We start from the raw sequence: 8,606 nt of genomic DNA, 5'->3' as shown, positions 1-8,606 counted from the left end.
GAAACATCCATCTTTATGTAGCACAGAGTTTAGGAAATGATTTTAAAAAAGAGGTATTTTACACATTTTATGTGTAAATGTAAAATAATCATTATTGTCATAATTTTAAATACAATAGTATTTAAGATTTCTAGGTAGGATCAGAAAGCACTTCTTAGAATAATATGAATTTCTCATGAGATTTTAAGCTTCAAATTGAGCCCAAGAGTGAGGCTAATTTTCCATCGGTTCTGGGCCTCATACAATGATCCAAACTCTACCACTTCTAAAGTAACCATGAAAGGCTTATGAGAGATGAGCATCATGTGCATATAATGACTTCAAATCTATCTACTCTTGGATATAACCCTAAATCTATTATGTCACATCCATTTTCCCTGCAATCAACACAGTGGCATCCTCTATCAGAGCAAGACTTATCCACCCAAAACATTAAATGGAACCTTCTTTTCATATACTAATTGGTCAAGCTTCATAACAGAAGGCTTAGAAGATAAAAGAGTCAGCTGACAAGTACCCTTCTGGATCTCAGTTCTGTATTTAAGTACTAAAGAATTTGGGTCTTTTTTATTTGTCTATTCCTGGTGCTCAATTTTACCTTAGTTTATTTAAGTCCAACTTCTTTCATCATCTTATAATTATCCAGTGTGGTAAGAAGTAGGAGGAAATGGAGGCAATACTAGAATAAATGTGCACTGACTGTTGGTCTTAAGGCTATCAGAACAACTGGCATCGACCAGGTTGAAAACAAAACCCCTGAATCTGTATGTCATCTAGTCTCTTCTAGACATCCAGGGCTCACATTAAGCCCGTGGCTCGTTAGGGTTAGCTGAGGCTGAGTAGAGCTGAACAATCTTTCCTTTATTCACTAACATCTCCTGAATAATAGTCTACGCTGCTAGGAGCCTTCTATCTTTTGTATAAACTCATTTCTCTGTTGCTTCAATCTGTCTTGACGTTTCCTCTTCAATTAAAAATAAATAACGTAGAGGCACCTGGGTGGCTCAGTTGGTTAAGCATCTAACTTCAGCTTAGGTCATGATCTCATGGTTTGTGAGTCTGAGCCCTGCATCAGGCTCTGTGCTGACAGCTCAGAGACTGGAGCCTATTTTGGATTCTGTATCTCCCTTTCTCTCTGCTCCTCCCCTGCTCACTCTCTGTCTCTCTCTCCTTCAAAAAGGAATAAACATTCCAAAAACTTAAATTAATTAATTAATTAAATAATTTATATTCCTTTAATAGTAAGCCACACTAGGTAGTTACTGAGCTAAGTCAATTGCTTGACCCCTTCTGTGTTTGGTTAAAAATCATTACACATCAAGTTGAACCTTGCAGAAACCTTTGGCTAGTACAGGAGTGAAGAGCAAGGGAAGTCAATGGTATTCAAATGCCAAAATTATAAACTATAAAAAAAAAAAATGAGGCTTTAAAATGTGTTCCAATAGTATCTCCAAGTTGTAGAGCCAAATGGTTTTAAAAATTCCTCTTTCCTGTTTATTAAGCAGAGATACAGTTAATATTTGGAAGATTTTTTTAAGGGAAGTAGCATTTTATTGTTCCATCTCTTTCTGCAAAAGTACTGCATTATTTGGCTGATTTGGGACATATTTGAAGTCAGCTGTTGATCTTCTTCTGCAAAATAGATCACTTCCTTTAAGTTCTATACAGAGACCACAGGTCTTCATGAAATTAAAATAGTAACATTGCATAAAAGTAGAGATCTTCAAACACATAATGCATTTCTTTTCATTTTGATGTATATAAAAATGGAAATGAAAAACAGAATATATATAAACATAGTATTAAATGAAACATCCTATTTTAATATATATTTGAACAATATTCTTTAGAATTATATTTCACAAATAGGAACATGATTCTATAATTACACAACTACTTTCTTTTGGAGAAGAGCATGGTCTATTTTTACCCTCTCCAGAGCATTCTGGCAGTCACCACCAAAATTTTATCTGCTTCATTTGATGAGGACATCGCTAAAAGGTGCATTACTAAGAGTGAGTCACAAGTGGATGGTGTACCTTTAGGGTAGAGAAAATTTGTACAAAATCTAATGCAAGAGCAATGGAATCTGGATTGTTTTTTGGTTTCAGTCCTGACTCCTTATACTAAGAAACAACCTAACCTCAGGGTAAGCTGCCTGAGAAAAAGTGGAGGAAGAATAGGATGGAGGATACCAGATAAGAGGGGAGAAAGATAAAAGAGCTAAATGGGACTGTCCTCACTAAATAGGTTGTTTATCTTTTAAATATTTTGTAACATTTATTCATTTTTGAGAGACAGAGTGTAAATGGGGAAAGAGAGAGAAAGGGAGGCACAGAATCTGAAGCAGGCTCTAGGTTCCTAGCTGAGGGCAGAGAGCCTGAAGCGGGACTTGAACTCACAAACTGTGAGATCATGACCTGGGCTGAAGTGTGATAATTTACTGACTGAGCCACTTAGGCACCCCAATACACTGTGTATTTTTAAAGTATACTTTTCCTTCATATTTTAGAGAAGGAATTTAGGAAGTTAAAATGCCACAATTTATAGAATTAAGGTTATTTCCCTGTATTTAAATTAAGTTGAAAATCAAAAGTATAATTCTTTTCTTTACTTTTTTTAATGTTCGCTTGTTTTTGAGAGAGAGAGAGACAGAACATGAATGGGGTAAGACAGAGAGAGAGGGAGACAAAGAATCCGAAGCAGGTTCCATTCTCAGAGCTGTCTGCACAGAGCCCGACACAGGGCTCGAGCCCACGAACCATGAGGTCATCACCTGAGACTAAGTTGTACACATAACCAACTGAGCCACCTAGGCAAGCCACAAAAGTATATTTCTAATTCAACATGTTAACTTTATGTCTGAGTTTTTAAAATCTTCCTAAAATACATATGAAATAAATAAGTAAGTAAATAAGTTGTAGCCAAGTGAATAACAAGTTGTGGTGAGTTTAGTAAAAGGAAAAAACATTGGCAAATTGGCTAATGGTGACTTAATTTATCTGCATCTATCCTGCTCCAGTATTCAAATAAAGTAGAATTCAAGATTTGCTAAGAAAAATTTTGTCTCATTTTAGACTAAACACTTAGAAATGCATGGAGAAAATAGTTGCAGGAATCTTTCCAAGGAAACCATTAACATGCTATTTGACTAATATAAACCAAAATAATTAATAGACAATAAGAGTGTACTAGATTGATAGGACAGAGCAAAAGCAGAGATTTCTACTTAAATTGCACTCATGGTCAGACTCAAAGTAGTAAGGCTAGTGGTCAATACTAAAAAAAGTCTACATTCTACAAACAGTTTTCAACTTTATGTCTCCTTTGTGATGTCTTGCATAAATAAATTTGAATGCCTTAAAGATCCAAGAGAGATATGGAAGACATAATCTTCTAAAGAGATAAGAATAAAGTTATAAAATGGAAGGACAACCCAATGCTCTCTTGGAAGATCCTAATCTATCACACCACATGCTAGTTTTGAAAACATATCAACTTAATCTCTTGTAGCCCATTTTCTCTTTCTTCTTTTTTTCTAATTATCTTTCTCATTTACTTTCCATGTCCTCTCTGTTTCCAACATCAATGTTATTGTCACCAAATGGGGTTCTCAAAGAGTGCTAAAGCTTGAGTAGGTAAAATATGATCAGAGAAATTGAACTTTTTGTTGAATCAGCCACAGCAATATCATCATTAACATATCATAGTGCCTTTATCATAACCACAATACTTTACAACAAGCAGTAATTTAATATTTTGTGGTATATGTAGATTCTTGTATAATATCCAAATATCAGGACAGTATTGCACTGAATGACAACAAATAAATAAATAGCTCTAAGTGTATTTACAAATGTGTTACACTACAAATATCTATACTTAGTGAGGGACATGAGTTTTAAATATTTCTATGTGCTAATATTTGGTATGAAGAATTTGCTACACTTCAAAGTTAAAATCTTGGATTTTTTACATAATGGCTCTTCTTGGTACCTAGCTAATTGCTTTGGAATGTATTTCTTATTTCCCTATCAATAGTTTTCTTCGTTTGTAACAGGAATCCAATTTCACTTATCTCATGCATAAATTAGACAACTTGGAATCAGCAAGGCACAATGTTGAACTTAAACTATGGTAAGTGAGAGAATACACAAATTGTGAGATGGCCAAATATTGCAACTGAATTGTAGCAGAGTACACTTAATATCTAAAAAGACAATGAAGTAAATGGGAGAGAGAATCATCAAAAGCCACCATTCTGGATGTTTCATACAGTATATGGAGAGTAGGTTCAACTGAGTGGAAACTTGAAAAGCTGTCATGATTGTTTACTTTATAAAATATTTTGAAAGTTTGCCAACTTGAGTCACACTTGGTACAAGGCATTACCTGCTTTACTCTCACAAAAGTCTTAATATTTCTCCTATTCAGGGTTTTCTCATTTCAGCAAGGTCATCATTATCTTTCAAGTGAAACAAACAAACAACAAACTCATAGTTGATTTGTACCTTTATATCAATCCTAATTACCTAATCCATTACCAAAGTCTGTCAAAGTTCTACTTTAGGGGCACCTGGGTGTCTGAGTTAGTTAAGCAGCCGACTTCAGCTCAGGTCATGATCTCGAAGTCTGTGAGTCTGAGCCTTGCATCAGGCTCTGTGCTGATAGCTCAGACCCTGGAGCCTGCTTTAGATTCTGTGACTCCCTCTCTTTCTGCCCCTCCCTCTGGTTCCCTCTGTCTCTCAAAAATGAATAAATGTCAAAAAAAAATAATAAAAGTTCTACTTTAAAATAAATCTCAAACCTTTTTCTTTTCTTTATCTCCATATCTCCATTGCCACCACCCTAGACCAGACCCTCATTTTCTCACCAGCTCAGCATTAGTAAGTCTTACATACTCTATTCTTAGGCACAATGAAATCATTCTCCTCAAAGCAGATAAATTTATGTTTTAAAAAAATAAATCACAACTCATTAGTCCTCTGACTAAAATCCTCCAATGGCTTTCCATCGAAACCGAATAAAAATGTTCTCTAAACTATGCCCTTAAAAGCCCTGAATGATGCCATTGTACTTATTTCTCCCATCATTTCTGATATCTCAATATGAACTCATTTGCTTAACTGTTAATTGTTGTTCCTTATTTGAGTTCAGGCTTCAAGTAACTAGTAATTGACACATATCATGTGATTTTATATATTTATGATATATGACAAATGTGCAAATAAATGCATGCAAGTCAGTTCTCTGCCTTCTTTACATTCCTTATGACACTAAGGGCCCAGCCCCAGTGACTCCAAGGGAAGTGCCTTAAAACCACATTTCACTGACAATCACTTGTTAAGCTGGGTCTCCAACCCACAATTCTCCAGACAAAATTGTAATGAGCTCTAAAATCATTCCACTCTTGTAATTAAAATTTTATTAACATAGTTGGTTTGCAATATGACAAAGACAAAATATCATTCTCTTATTTTTACAGACAAGGCAAAAATATAAAAAGTATATTAGCATAAATCTACACATTTAAGAAATGAGGAGATAATATACTGTTGAAAGTACAGGGCATTACGGTCCAAAGCGGCAACACAGGAAGACCCTGACCTCAAATCCTCCAAGGTACACACCAAAAATGGGACGTCATTAAGTAGAAAAAAAAGGCCACAATTAACATAAAACAATTATGAATAAAAAGATGCAAAATATGATAGCATATACATAAAATGTAGTCAAGAGACTTAGAAAAAGCTTTTTTAGAATGTGTTTGAACTTAAATGGCTATCAGTTTAAAATCAATTGCTATATCCTTAGGATGTTATATATGAACCTAATGGTGACCACAAAGTTGAAACCTATATTAGATACACAATAAATTAACAAAAAGTCAAACACTATAGAAAGTCACCAATCCCAAAGAACACAAGAGAGGAGTGGAACAGAGAAGAACTATGAAAACAAAACAGAAATAAGCACAAACTTAATACTTTAATGTAAATGGACAAAATGCTCCAGTCAAAAGACATAAGGTGACAGAATGGATTTAAAAAATAAAACAAGGGGCGCCTGGGTGGCTTAGTCGGTTGAACGTCCAACTTTCGCTTAGGTCATGATCTCGCGGTTCGTGGGTTCGAGCCCCGCGTCAGGCTCTGTGCTGACTGCCAGCTTAGAGCCTGGAGCCTGCTTCAGATTCTGTATCCCCCTCTCTCTCTGACCCTCCCCTGCTCACGCTGTCTCTCTCTCTCTCTCCTAGAAATAAATAAAAATATTAAAAATAAATAAATAAAATAAAAAAAAATAAATAAACAATAAAACAAGACCCATTTATAGACTCCCTACAAGAGACTCCCCTAAAACCTAAAGACACATCCAGACTAAAAGTGAAGATACAGAAGAACATTTATTATGTAAATGGAAGTGAAAAAAAAAAAAGAAAAGCTGGGGTAGCAATACTAATTTCAGACAAAATGGAATTAAAACAAAGACTGTAACAAGAAACATAGAAGGGCATTACATAATGATAAAGGGATCAATACACAAGAAAATGTAACAATTGCAAATATCTATGCACCCAAGTAATATACACCTAAATATATAAAGCTAATATTAATAAATGTGGAGGGAGAAACTGATAGTAATTCAAGAATAGTAGGGCACTTTAACACCCTACTTACATCAATGGATTGATTATCCAGGCAGAAAATCAATAAGGAAACAATCTTTGAATGACACATAGACCAGATGGACGTAACAGATATATACAGAACATTCCATCCAAAAGCAACAGAATACACACTATTTTCAAGTATATCAAATATATCAGATGTTATACCCACAAAGCAAGTCTTATAAATTTAAAAGGATTGAAATCATACCTGCACCTTTTCCAACCACAATGATGTAAAACTAGAAATCAATCACAAGAAAAGAAAAAAAAAAAACTAGGAAAAACAGAAACGTGTGGAGGCTAAACAACTAGCTACTAAACCACCAATGGGTCAATGAAGAAATCAAAGAAAAAATAAAAAGAAATATATGGTGACAAATGAAAATGAAAACAAAATGAAAATGTCCAAAATATTTGGGACATAGTGAAAGCAGTGGTTAAAAATGATGTGGACAGTCTTTGAGGCTCCCTTGCAATTCTCAAATTCAACGGGCAATAGAATTTCCCAATTTCCATTATAGAGCTGTTATTTATTGCTCTTTTCAGCAAGTTAGGAGAAGAAAATGAGCTCATTAACTCAGAATTAATCCTCCAATTGTGCCGTCTTATATCTGGAATACCAGACATTGATATGGACTTTTTACAAATAGTAATTAAAACTCAGTTATCTTTATTGGAAAAGGTTCTTCAAAAGAAGAGTATAATTTAAGTATAAATTCTAAATTAAAGAATGAGTTGTATTTTCTCCCATGCAATAAGAGCAGAAAGTTTGTCTCTTTCAATATATCATATATTATTTATCTTAAAATAGCATAAATTAATAAGATGACTAGCTAAGCACCTCAACTTCCCATGCTTGTAGTTATAAATGAAATTTAGACTGTCTTTAATTATACTAATTAATTCTAACTACAATTGTGCTGAGGTGCTCCTGTTCCACACTCGAATCAGAAATGTGGTAAAAAGTAAGTGCTTTTTTGCTATTTACTAACTGGACACAGGTAAGTAAGCCATTCAAGTCCTCTAGCCCACTCAAATAGATACTAATATATAATGGTTTAATATTACATATTAGATGGACCAGTATGGAATGGAATTGCTTATATCTGAAGATGTTTGACCCCAAAGCATTAATTTCATATTGTTCATTTGATATATAAGGTGATACAATAGATGAGAGATGTTTCATATGGCTTATACAAATATGAGTCATTAAAAGATAATTCCTATTGTCAAGAATTTTAATACATTATAAAAGTTTTTAGTGTTTATTAATTTTTGAGAGAGAGAGGAAGAGAGAGCACAAGCAGGGGATGGAAAGAAAAGGAGGGAGACATAATCGGAAGCAGGCTCCAGGCTCCGAGCAGTCAGCACAGAGCCGGATGTGGGGCTTTAACTCATGAGCAGTGAGATCATGACCTGAGCCAAAGTCGAACACTTAACCAACTGAGCCACCCAAGCACCCCAAGAAATCTAATGCATTATAGACATTTTAGGGGGCAGTAGGATGTAGAGTATAGGATATAAAACCCAAACAAAGTAAGCTATATCATGAAAAGACCATATCTTTAAACTTACCAGAAGTAAATTCTGAATAACTGAAATTGTGAGCTTAATTGTTCATTCTGCTGAACCATCACAAGAACTAGAATCTCCATATCGTTTTTTCTAAATCATCTGTGGAAGAAGAGGGCAAACCACACATGTCAAGTCCCCCAGATATGTTTTCTAGAACACTGGCTACAAAATACATGCCTTCAAAGCAGCCAGATTGAAAATACAGTGGCTTCTGGTTACCAACAGGGAGTCAAGAGACTATATACTTCACAGGTGACAGCAATGCCAGATAGAGGTAGAACCTAGTATGCTTAGGAAAATGAACTAAAAACAGCTTTGGGAGACTCTAGTTAAAGTGCATTAATTAGCAAAAAGTAGAATA

General features: G+C 34.7%; 1 long non-coding RNA gene across 2 annotated transcripts in view; it reads right to left on the bottom strand.

Annotated features, from left to right (window-relative positions):
- Nucleotides 1–8,251: 8,251 nt before the first annotated feature.
- Nucleotides 8,252–8,606, bottom strand: part of LOC144222058 (uncharacterized) — a 175,164-nt gene continuing 174,809 nt past the window's right edge. For both annotated transcript variants that reach the window (XR_013332274.1, XR_013332273.1), the window contains exon 3: nucleotides 8,252–8,344. This is a non-coding gene — a long non-coding RNA (uncharacterized LOC144222058). The remainder of the gene's footprint in view (nucleotides 8,345–8,606) is intronic.

This window comes from Crocuta crocuta, unplaced genomic scaffold, assembly GCF_008692635.1.
Source record: "Crocuta crocuta isolate KB4526 unplaced genomic scaffold, BGI_CrCroc_1.0 scaffold376, whole genome shotgun sequence".
NCBI lineage: Eukaryota > Metazoa > Chordata > Mammalia > Carnivora > Hyaenidae > Crocuta > Crocuta crocuta.
This window is presented reverse-complemented; position numbering and strand designations above follow the sequence as displayed.